Below are 12972 nucleotides of genomic sequence, written 5' to 3'. Positions count from 1 at the left end.
AGCCCCGACCGCCACCCCCCGACCGCCACAAGGCGACCGCCACAAGGCGACCGCCACCGGCCCCAAGCGCCAGCCCCGACCGCCAACCCCCGACCGCCACAAGGCGACCGCCACAAGGCGACCGCCACAAGGCGACCGCCACAAGGCGACCGCCACAAGGCGACCGCCACCGGCCCCAAGCGCCAGCCCCGACCGCCACCCCTCGACCGCCACAAGGCGACCGCCACAAGGCGACCGCCACAAGGCGACCGCCACCGGCCCCAAGCGCCAGCCCCGACCGCCACCCCCCGACCGCCACAAGGCGACCGCCACAAGGCGACCGCCACAAGGCGACCGCCACAAGGCGACCGCCACCGGCCCCAAGCGCCAGCCCCGACTGCCACCCCCCGACCGCCACAAGGCGACCGCCACCGGCCCCAAGCGCCAGCCCCGACCGCCACCCCCCGACCGCCACAAGGCGACCGCCACCGGCCCCAAGCGCCAGCCCCGACCGCCACCCCCCGACCGCCACCCCCCGACCGCCACAAGGCGACCGCCACCGGCCCCAAGCGCCAGCCCCGACCGCCACCCCCCCGACCGCCACAAGGAGACCGCCACCGGCCCCAAGCGCCAGCCCCGACCGCCACCCCCCGACCGCCACAAGGCGACCGCCACAAGGCGACCGCCACAAGGCGACCGCCACCGGCCCCAAGCGCCAGCCCCGACCGCCACCCCCCGACCGCCACCCCCCGACCGCCACCGGCCCCAAGCGCCAGCCCCGACCGCCACCCCCCGACCGCCACAAAGCAACCGCCACCGGCCCCAAGCGCCAGCCCCCGACGGCCACCGGCCGACCGCCACTGGCCGACTTCCAAGGCGCCACAAGGCGACCGCCACCGGCCCCAAGCGCCAGCCCCGACCGCCACCCCCCGACCGCCACAAGGCGACCGCCACCGGCCCCAAGCGCCAGCCCCGACCGCCACCCCCCGACCGCCACAAGGCGACCGCCACAAGGCGACCGCCACAAGGCGACCGCCACCGGCCCCAAGCGCCAGCCCCGACCGCCACCCCCCGACCGCCACAAGGCGACCGCCACCGGCCCCAAGCGCCAGCCCCGACCGCCACCCCCCGACCGCCACAAGGCGACCGCCACAAGGCGACCGCCACAAGGCGACCGCCACAAGGCGACTGCCACCGGCCCCAAGCGCCAGCCCCGACCGCCACCCCCCGACCGCCACAAGGCGACCGCCACAAGGCGACCGCCACCGGCCCCAAGCGCCAGCCCCGACCGCCACCCCCCGACCGCCACAAGGCGACCGCCACAAGGCGACCGCCACAAGGCGACCGCCACAAGGCGACCGCCACAAGGCGACCGCCACAAGGCGACCGCCACAAGGCGACCGCCACCGGCCCCAAGCGCCAGCCCCGACTGCCACCCCCCGACCGCCACAAGGCGACCGCCACCGGCCCCAAGCGCCAGCCCCGACCGCCACCCCCCGACCGCCACAAGGCGACCGCCACCGGCCCCAAGCGCCAGCCCCGACCGCCACCCCCCGACCGCCACAAGGCGACCGCCACAAGGCGACCGCCACCGGCCCCGACCGCCAGCCCCGACCGCCACCCCCCGACCGCCACAAGGCGACCGCCACAAGGCGACCGCCACCGGCCCCAAGCGCCAGCCCCGACCGCCACCCCCCGACCGCCACCCCCCGACCGCCACCGGCCCCAAGCGCCAGCCCCGACCGCCACCCCCCGACCGCCACAAAGCAACCGCCACCGGCCCCAAGCGCCAGCCCCCGACGGCCACCGGCCGACCGCCACTGGCCGACTTCCAGCTGGCGGCGCTTCCTTGAAAGCCAGTCCGCCTCCCGAGCTGCTCTGCCGGGCGTGAGTTAGTGGCCGCCACCGGTACTTTATGGAACCCTGTTTGGCCCGCGGACCAGCTGGCGGCGCTTCCTTGAAAGCCAGTCCGCCTCCCGAGCTGCTCTGCCGGGCGTGAGTTAGTGGCCGCCACCGGTACTTTATGGAACCCTGTTTGGCCCGCGGACCAGCTGGCGGCGCTTCCTTGAAAGCCAGTCCGCCTTCCGAGCTCTCCTGCCCGGCGTGGGTTTGCGTCCGCGCCCGGTACATTATGGAAGCCAAAAAAAAAGAAAAAATTCTAAGTGCGAGTGGGACCGGCCGGCGGGGCTTCCTTGAAAGCCCATCCGCCCTCCGAGCTCTCCCACCGGTCGTGGGTTGGCGTCCGCCACTGCTCAAAGCGAACTTCAACTCATCTGCTTAATAATGTGGAACGCCATTCTTAAGTAGTTTTTCCTTAATTTGGGCTCAACTGGCCGGGAATCATCACCGGTGTCTGAGATTGCTCTCAGTTATCCAAAGAGCCCTTACACGGAATAGCGTCCATGAGTTTAATTTAAAAACAAAAAATTTAATCTTTATGACACTTAAATACAATTTGCATAATAATTTGGAACAGGGTGTAAAAGGGGAGGAGGGAAGCACGTGGGCTTTGTCTCGTAAGAAGAAAAATCACAAGGTGTTACATACTCATATGGAACAGTGTGAGAAAGAGTACGAGTGATCAGCAACCATTCTTTGTGTCTGTGATGAATTCAGGAAACATGAGTGATCAGCGATCATTGTTTATGTCTGTGATGAAATCAGGAAACATGAGTGATCAGCGATCATTGTTTGTGTCTGTGATGAAATCAGGAACTGTCTTGGTTGATGTCTTCATTTTGCTGTGTCACTGAGTTGCCAGCTGCGTCCTGTCTGACCCAGCTGTAATCTCTCTTCTGTGGTACATCATAAAAACACCAAGGCCAAACAGCAAGCATCTCTTGCAGTACTATTGGGGTAAAGCATTGATTAGAGAACGCATGATAACATATATATACATTTTTCTAACAGGAACGATGGTCTACTCTGCAGTACGGGATTGCCTGACCCCACCGGTGGACTTCTTGTCTGTGACTGCAACTATGTGTAAATGCAGGACTCGCACATCTGCGCGGCTGCTATTCACGCTGGAGTCATTCAGAACAACATCGGAGGAGATTGCATTGTGATGAGCGCTCCCAAGCAGCACGTTTACTTGGGCTCCACCGGGAACGGGAACACCTCCAGACAGAGAAGTCCCATGAAGAGCAACCGACTAATTATCACTTTATTATTTGCACTGGGTGTGTCTTTTATGTTTGCGGACAGGGGTGAGTTAAAAAAAATTTTAGGTCACGCCAACTTTCATGACGACTAAAACTCACACAGGGTCTCGCCTGCAGAGCCCAGATGCTCGTCACCTGACTGGGAGGAGTTTGCGGGGTTCTGCTACAAACATTTTGATGATGAATTGAACTGGGCTGATGCTCAACGGGTCTGCCGTGGTATTGGTGCCAAACTGGTGTCCATCCGCACCGAGGTGGAGCAGGCGTGGGTTAAAGTGCCTCTAACGTTGGCGCGCATCCCAACCTTAAATTTCCAACAGTCTCCGTAGAACGACTCGATGGGTGCAATATCTGAGAACCGGATGAGAGCTCTGTTCCCATCCGTTCCTGCAGAAACCAGCGACATGTGGACCCAACTGAACAACCTGGTGCTTCCCGGCACGTTCGTGTGGTCGGACCGCCACAAGGTGACCTTCACCTACTGGGCCAGCGTGTCAGCCTCGGTAAACACTCTGTGGCTGTGTTACGGCAGGTGCGTGGTCAAATCAGCATTTGGAAGATGAATAGATTTGCGCTCCACTGAAATTGATTGTTTTCCTTCAGACTGGAAGAAGATGGAAGCCAATGTCTTGCGCCCAAGTCAACAGCTTCATGTGCAAAATGCCCCACAGAGCATTTTCCAATTGCCTCATCGAAGCCACAGGTGGCGTCATAGAGTCAACCTCGCTGTGTCAGTTCCAAACATCCCAAGACCAATCGAAGTCCATGGAGAAAATTAACAATGCAAGCAAGACATCGAAGACGAAAATTTAATGCCCTTCCTACTCTGCTCAAAATAAATAGTATCACCATTTTAACAAAAAAAACCCCACAAAAACAAAAAAAATGTCACTGACTAAGATCGACAACATACCTGTACAGCTGCTGCGAGAAGGCCTGGAGAGCAAACTTATCATAAGTGTTTTTGGCATTTAGCTTAGCTGTTATTAGCCAACTAGATGTCATGTCCAGATGCAATGTGAACAAGCGTGCGATGTTCACTAAGACTCGACTCTACTTGGTTTGTCCTTTTCTCTTGACAACTTTGAATGCCTTTTTGTAAAGTTACTGACTCAAAGAGCAAAACACATTGTACAGAAATTCCAGTGCTTTCAAAGAGCCCAATTGTAAGAACGTGAGACAAGAATAGTTTTGAAGCTGGAATGAAAGGTTCAAAGTCAATTATTGCTCTCGTTCATTGTTTTGTTTTTACTCATGTCGTGTTGTCTTGTCCTCATCGGCCTGTACAAAGCGAGCCCAGACTAGACAGCTTTTTGTTTTATTCTACAAACCGGATTCGGTTGAAGTTGGGAAATTGTGTAAAATGTAAATAAAAACAAAACACAATTTGAAAATCCATTTCAACCTATATTCAATTGAATACACGACAAAGACAACATATTTAATGCTCAAATTCATTAACTTTATTTTTCAAATAATAATTTACTTAGAATTTCATGGCTGCAGCACGTGCAGTAGAATTTAGGAAAGAGCATGTTTACCACTATGTTACATAACCTTTCCTTTTGATAACATTCAATAAACATTTTTGGAAGAGAGGAGACTACCGTTTTTTTCCATGTATATTGCGCAAAATTTAACTAATTTATTGTCCTAAAATCTGGGGTGCGCATTATATATGGGTACAATTTTTTATTTTTTTTTTGTAAGAAAATCATTGTACAACAATTTTTGAAGAAAATCTTGTCACGGATGGAGTGTGGAAAGGAGCAGGGCGACCAAGTGCAGCTTGGACCAGGGTTCATTGGAGGAACTCAAAACACAGACTTGGTAAACTAACATAACTCTCTAACAAAACCAACAACAGGACTGACCGACAAAGACGTGGAACAAAAAGACAGGGTGACATTACCAAAGACAGGAACAGAAACCTGTGTTATTGTCAAATAGTTTGTTTTTTAATCTCCATCGCGGACTGGACGTCACACGGAGGCAGTATCACTGCGCATGCGCACTATAGATCCGATGCGAATAGTCCTCTTCTTGACTGTCAATGAATGTGATAGTTTAATACAATCAGCAAATAACAAAATGCGTATTACAGGTAATATTTTATTTCACAACACTTTGCTTTGTTCCTTTCGTCTCTGCTGTTCACTTCAAACACGCTCCATACGAACGCAATGCTCTCGTATCAGACGCTTGCTGGATCACCTGCTCGTTTGCTGTCACAATGTACCCTACACAAATCTGAAACATTTGTTGCGGTTCCGAGTCACGACGAGGGGCAAGTTTTGGTTTCCAAGGGTGTTTTTATTCCTCTTCAACTTCTCTCCCATACAGAGCCGACTCATGTGTGGCTTGTCAGCGTGCGAAGGTGCACCGCCATACCAAGGCCCCGTTGGAGCCTACCCATTTTGCTCCTCTTATTTATTGTGTTATCTGTTTATTTATTCATCACTCTTACTATTGATTGTTTGACTTTTTGCCTTCTTGTTTTTATATTGTGTCGCGTACATGTATGTCTATCGTGTTAGGTGTCTCGTCACCGTGGGATAGAGTAAACGTAATTTCGGTCTCTTTGTGTGTTGTGACATGTGGAGAGATTGACAATAAAGCTGACTTTGACTTTGACTTTGACATGTCCGCACGTCACTTTCCTCTTTTCATTAACCTAACTGATCGCGGTGGTGCCTTTACGGGCAGTTGGAGAAATCAACGCCAACAAAAAAAATACATCCAGCCTAGTTAAGACCGTACCAAAGACTATAAAAATGGGACCCATTGCCTCCCTGCTTGGCACTCAGCATTAAGGGTTGGAATTGGGGGGTTAGATCACCAAATGATTCCCGAGCGCGGCGCCGCTGCTGCTCACTGCTCCCCTCTCCCCCAGGGGATGGATCAAAATCACACGGGGATGGGTCAAATGCAGAGGACACATTTCACCACACCCAGATGCGTGTGTGACGATCATTGGGACTTTAAAAAAAAAAAAAATATTTGGGTGCGTATTAAACATGGGCACAGGCTTTTTTCCAGCATCGACATGCCATTTGTAGGGTGCGTATTATACATGGGGGCGCATTATACATGGAAAAAAAAGGTAAGTCACTCCGGAGTATAAGTCGCATTTAGGGGAAATTTATCCGAAAAAACCAACACCAAGAACAGACATGAACAAGCAACAACAGCCCAAACGATAGGTATACTAATGTGACATAAACACAAACAAAGAGCTGAGGACGGGCCTGACGTAACATTCAGAGTTATTCAAATAACCCACCCAAACTATGAAAAAAAACGCGACCTATAGTCCGAAAAATACGGTAATGACAACACACAATACAACACAACACAACACAACAATACTTACCTTTCCTTTAAAATCTTTTTCTCTACCTAACACAGACAGATAATGGGAGAATGTGTCACAATGTGAAGGAGATGTATTGGGTAATGCAGAAACAAAACAAAAACTATATTTAATGTTAGACACATTATCCACTAGGCTACTTTCGTCTTGACATTCAAAGTCAAAGTCAAAGTCAGCTTTATTGTCAATCTCTCCACATGTCACAACACACAAAGAGACCGAAATTACGTTTTTCTCTATCCCACGGTGACGAGACACATAACACTATAGACATACATGTACGCGACACAATATAAAAACAAGAAGGCAAAAATTCAAACAATCAATAGTAAGAGTGATGAATAAATAATAAATAAACAGATAACACAATAAATAACGGAGCCAGCAAGCATAGCGCAAAAGTAAAAAACATCATAAACAAAAAGGCACAAACAATAAATAAGAGTAATAACAAATAATAAATAATAAGAGCCAGTGTGCATTCAGACAGTTCAGACAGTAAAAGTACAGGACGCTACGCAGAACGGGGGAGCGAGTTCAGGATCCTAACAGCCTGGAGTATGAAGCTGTTTGAGAGTCTGGAGGTGCGGGAGCGCAGGCTTCTGTACCTCTTCCCAGAGGGCAGAAGCTCGAACAAAGAGTGAGCGGGGTGACTCGCATCACTCACAATCGTGGTCGCCTTGCGGGTGAGATGGGAGGTGTAAATGTCCTTCAAGGAGGGGAGCGAAGCACCAGCAATCTTACCAGCAGTGTTCACTATGCGCTGCAGGGCCTTCAAGTTGTAGTCAGTGTAGCCGCCACCCCAAACAGCAATACAGCTGGAGAGGACGCTCTCAATGGTGCCGCGGTAAAATGCAGTCATGACGGTCGGAGGAGCGCTCGCTCGCCTGAGTTTCCGCAGGAAGTACAGGCGGCGCTGGGCTTTCTTTGCCAGTGATGCGGTGTTGGTGGACCAGGAGAGATCCTCACTGATGTGCACCCCCAGGAACTTGGCGCTGCTCACCCGCTCCACCACAGCACCGTCGATGGTCAGCGGCAGGTTTTGGGTGTGACCCTTCCGGAAGTCCACAACAATCTCCTTGGTCTTGTCGACGTTCAGCAGGAGGTTGTTGTCCCTGCACCACGTGGTCAGAAGGTCAACCTCCAGCCTGTATTGAGTCTCGTCTCCCTTGGTGATGAGACCCACCAGAGTCGTGTCGTCAGCAAACTTCACGATACGGTTGTCGCTGTAGGTTGCAGTGCAGTCATGCGTCAGGAGGGTGAAGAGCAGCGGACTGAGCACGCAGCCTTGGGGGGTCCCCGTGCTCAGCGTGATGCTGGCGGAGATTTTGTCGCCAACACGTACTACCTGTGGCCTCTGACAGAGGAAGTCCAGTAGCCAGTTGCAGAGGTAGGTACTGAGGCCCAGCGCATCAAGTTTGCTGATGAGGCGTTGTGGCACAATGGTGTTGAAGGCAGAACTGAAGTCCACAAACAGCAATCTCACATACGAGTCCCTCCTCTCCAGGTGGGTGAGGGCCGAGTGGAGGGCAGAGCAGATGGCATCCTCAGAAGACCGCTTGGCTCGGTACGCAAACTGGAAGGGGTCAGTGGTGGGGGGGAGAACGGATCGGATGTGCTCCATGACAAGCCACTCAAAGCACTTCATGATGATGGGCGTAAGTGCCACGGGGCGGTAGTCATTGAAGCAGGACGGAGCGGGTTTCTTCGGCACAGGTACGATGGTGGCAGCTTTGAAACACGACGGGACGATGGCCTGCTGCAGGGAAGTGTTAAAGATGTCCGTGAAGACATCCGTCAGCTCACCAGCGCAGTCCTTCAACGCCCGACCCGGGATGTTGTCAGGGCCCGCCGCCTTACGGATGTTGATCGCGGCAAGCGCCCTCCTCACGCTGTCGGCGGAGAGGCACAGGGGCAGCTCGTGTGAAGGGGGAGTGGCCTTCAGCGGGCAAGTGCTGTTCTGAGCGTCGAAGCGAGCAAAGAAGCGGTTGAGGTCATTGAGCAGACGGACGTCGCCTTCACAGCTCTGCGGCGCGGGCTTGTAATCCGTGATGGTCTGAATGCCCTGCCAAAGGCTCCATGCGTCCCTGCTGTCCTTGAAGAGGGCGGTAATTTTGCACGAGAACGCCCTCTTTGCTTCTTTGATGCCCCGGGACAGGTCGGCCCTCGCAGTCCTCAAGCCAGCCTCATCCCCTGCTCTAAAGGCTTTGTCCCTGGCCCTCAGCAGCCTGAAGACAGCCCCTGTCAGCCATGGCTTCCGGTTAGCCCGAGTGACGATGGATTTTGAGAGAGTCACATCATCAATACACTTCCTGATGTAGGAGGAAACAGAGTCAGTATACCCCTCAATGTCTGTCCGATCGTCGCAAGTGGCAGCCCTCCTAAACATGTCCCAGCCTCGGAAAAACAGACTTCAGGTTAGCATGATTAAAATCCCCAGCGAAGATGGTGAAACCGTCAGGGTGCGCTGTCTCTTGTTCACTGACAGCCTGGTACAGTTCACTAAGAGCCGCGACCCTGTCGCCTTCGATGTTGGAAGGCGGGATGTAAACCGCGACTAGCAGAATCGCGGTAAACTCCCTTGGCAGGTAAAAAGGACGGCACTTAATGATCACGAACTCCGCCAGTGGCGAGCAGTCCTTGCATACCACTACAGAGTCCCGGCACCATTCGTCACGGATGTAGACGCATATTCCACCTCCACGAGATTTCCCCCCTTGTACAATGGCCCGGTCCGCCCGATAGCACGCTAGCCGCTCCAGATGTACGGCAGAGTCCGGAATGTTGACAGTCAACCAAGTCTCAGTGAACACGAGCACACAGCAGTCCCGCACTGTCCGGTTTGTAGATTGCAGCAGGCGAATGTAATCCATTTTGTTGTCCAGCGATCGAACATTCGCCAGAAGAATGGAAGGCACGGCCGGGCGAGCAGGGCTGGCCGCCAGCCTGGTCCGGACGCCCCCGCGTTTTCCCCTCTTCAGCCTCCTCGCACACCGCTTTCGACGCTTCCCAACCGGGGGAGGAATAGCAGACGAGCCCGGCGACGCTTCAGGACGTAGCAGTCCGAGCTTCTTTGATGTTCCCGCATCAAAGTCCAGAACTCGACAAAACTCGCTTTTGCCGATGTCAAGCAGAACCTGCCTGCCGTACTTGTAGCACGACTCAGTACGACGAGACGAACAAAAAAAACTGCCGGACAAACACTCATTAGACGGACGAAACACCGTTTGGGCGGGACAGAGAGAGGTCGCTGCGTATCTTGATATCATTCATTAAATTGACAATGAAGGGACTTGAACCCTTTAATCTTCTGATCCAAAGTCAGTTAACTTCTATTGAATCTAGGCTGTAGATTTACTGTATATGCTCAAAAATCATTATACTGCTATCACTTGTCAGAATTTCCTGTATGGCTATCTGGCCTAATGGGTAAGATTCCAAATCTAAATCATCAAATTGAAAGAGGAAAATATAGGTAAACTGTTTGTGTGCTGTTTTGATCTTTGTTGTGGTGACCCCAAATGTCAGTGACAAAAGCCAGAAGAAAGAGGCACATTTTTCATTTTATGTACAATTTTTAATTTGTTTCTCTTGACTCCAGTCGAGCAACCTGTGCTTGCTGATATTCACAATCCCTGCTTACTAGTTATTTTAGTCTGAGCAACCTGCTCAACTAAGGTTTCCAACTAGGACTAGGGTTTCCAACTAGGGCTAGAGTTAGGGTTAGGGCTAGGTGTATAAAAGGTCTACCCCACCTAAAGGATCGAACTCTTGACCTTCAGATTATGAGACTGACATGCTAGCACCTGCACTAATGAGGCTGTGCATTAGCAGTTTTACAATTCTTTTTTACTGTGAAACTGATCCAACCACCGGCCATTTCAATCAAACTGAACTTCACAGAAAGAAAAAGTGACTTTAAGTCTGAGCATTCTGAAAGTAGGGTTTCCAACTCGGGTTGGGGAAGCCAACTAAGGTTTCAAACTGTGGCCAGGGTTTCCAACTGGGGTTTCAAATTAGGGCTAGAGTTAGGACTAGAAGAAAGTATGCCCCGTGTGAGGGTCGAATTTACGACCTTCAGATTATGACACTGACACGCTACCACCTGCATTTTGTGAAATTGTTTTTTACTGTAAATTGATTCAACCACCGCCCATTTTGAGCAAACTTAACTAGGCTAGGATATCCAACTAGGACTAGGGTTTCCAGAAAAGGCTAGAGTTAAGGTTGGACTATATATAAATCATGCGCCGTGTGAGGATTGTCAAATCAAGTCAAGTCAAGTTTATTTGTACAGCCCTAAATCACAAGCAGTCTCAAAGGGCTTCACATAGACAGAAATTGACAATTATTCTCAAAGCATCCCCTGATCTTAAGCTCCCAAAAGGGCAAGGATAAACTTAAAAACCCCTACTGGGGGAAAAGAAGAAACCTTGAGAAGGGACCACAGATGGAAGGATCCCCCTTTCAGGATCACCAGGTTGGAATGGATGCAGAGAGGGCACAAATGATACAACATGAACATCAATGAAATAAAAAGTGGATGTCCATGTCAGAGCAGAGGGCTGCCGAAGGAGCCCTCAATTGTCCTGGCAGTGTCTACGAGGAGGTTGAGCTGCAGTTCCCCCATCCTGAATTGACCCACGAGAATCCAGATAGCCGCTGTCAGCATGGGTGCCACCTAACTACCTCCCCGGCCGGGGAGGGGGGAGGGAGGGGGTGGAGAGGGAGAGAAAACAAACTTCAGCCGAATCGGCCACTACAGGTTAGTTAAAGGCCATGTCATAGAAATGTGTCTTTAAACGTGTCTTAAATGTTTCTACTGAGGTAGCAGTTCTAACATCCATTGGTAGGGCATTCCAAAGCTCTGGAGCCCGAATAGAAAATGCTCTAGAGCCTGCAGACATTTTCTTGGCCCTCGGTGTCACTAAAAGGGTAGCGTTTTGCGAACGAAGGTTACGAGACGGAACATAAGGAACAACTAGGTCGACGAGATATGAAGGCGCTAAGCCATGCAGTGATTTATAGGTTAATAGAAGAACCTTGAAATCACATCTTAAATGGACCGGGAGCCAATGTAAGTTGGCTAGTATTGGGGTAATGTGATCAAATTTTCTTGCCCGAGAGAGCAGCCTTGCAGCAGCATTTTGTACTAACTGTAGACTTTTGATGCGGGACTTAGGAAGACCCGACAATAGTACATTACAGTAGTCCAGGCGCGACGTGACAAACGCATGAATAATAGTTTCTGCATCACCGGTTGAGAGGATCGGACGAATCTTTGCAATATTACGAAGGTGAAAACACGCAATTCTGGTTATATTCTTAATGTGCTTTTGAAAGGAGAGAGTTTGGTCAAATATTACCCCGAGATTAGTTACAGTATCGCTTTGAGTGATAGTACGGTTATCTATAGTTATAGCGGTTTCCTTGAATAAGTGTTGATAACGAGTTGGACCAATTATCAACATCTCAGTTTTATCTGGGTTAAGACGAAGGAAGTTGAGAGACATTCATTGCTTGATCTCCGCAAGGCACGGCTCAAGATTACAACAATCCCGCGGATCTGTCATCGATAACGGCATATATAATTGGGTGTCATCCGCATAGCATTGAAAACTAATATTATATTTACGTATTATGTCGCCAAGCGGAATCATATGAATATTAAAAATAATTGGTCCGAGAACCGATCCCTGTGGGACACCACACGTAACATTATAGAGCTCCGAGGATTCTGTCAGGTTTATTTCGCTGACTGAATAAGTGAATAGAAGAGCAACAGCAAACAAACCACAAGTGAGACAGAATATTAAGTCTTTTCTCGCGAGGAGTGCAGTACAGATAGCTTGAGACAATCTCTACACACACTAAAAATCTGTAGGCACTCCCGCTCTTTGGATTTGCCCTACCCACAGTGTGAGACACGAGCCACCAAGGGGAGGAGGAAGGCATGTGGGCTTTGTCTCGTAAGCAAAAATCACTAGGTGTTTACATACTGATAAGAACATCTGGGAAGAGGAGTTTGAGTGGACTGGATACAGAAGAAAAAACCTTTGACCTCTAGGTAAAACATAGCAAGGGAAGTTTTACGACATTGTGTAGGATGCAACAAGCTAAGTTATTTATTACTGGTTATATACACCCTGTTCCAAATTATTATGCAAATCGTATTTAAGTGTCATAAAGATTAATTTTTTTGTTTTTCAATTAAACTCATGGACGGTATTCCGTGTCAGGGCTCTTTGGATAACTGAGATCAATTTCAGACACCGGTGATGATTACCGGCCAGTTGAGCCCAAATTAAGGAGAAACTACTTAAGAATGGCGTTCCACATTATTAAGCAGATGATTTGAAGTTCGCTTTGAGCAGTGGCGGACGCCAACCCACGACCGGTGGGAGAGCTCGGAGGGCGGATGGGCTTTCAAGGAAGCCCCGCCGGCCGGTCCCACTC

The sequence above is a fragment of the Syngnathus typhle genome, linkage group LG18 (assembly GCF_033458585.1).
Source record: "Syngnathus typhle isolate RoL2023-S1 ecotype Sweden linkage group LG18, RoL_Styp_1.0, whole genome shotgun sequence".
Taxonomy (NCBI): domain Eukaryota; kingdom Metazoa; phylum Chordata; class Actinopteri; order Syngnathiformes; family Syngnathidae; genus Syngnathus; species Syngnathus typhle.
This window is presented reverse-complemented; position numbering follows the sequence as displayed.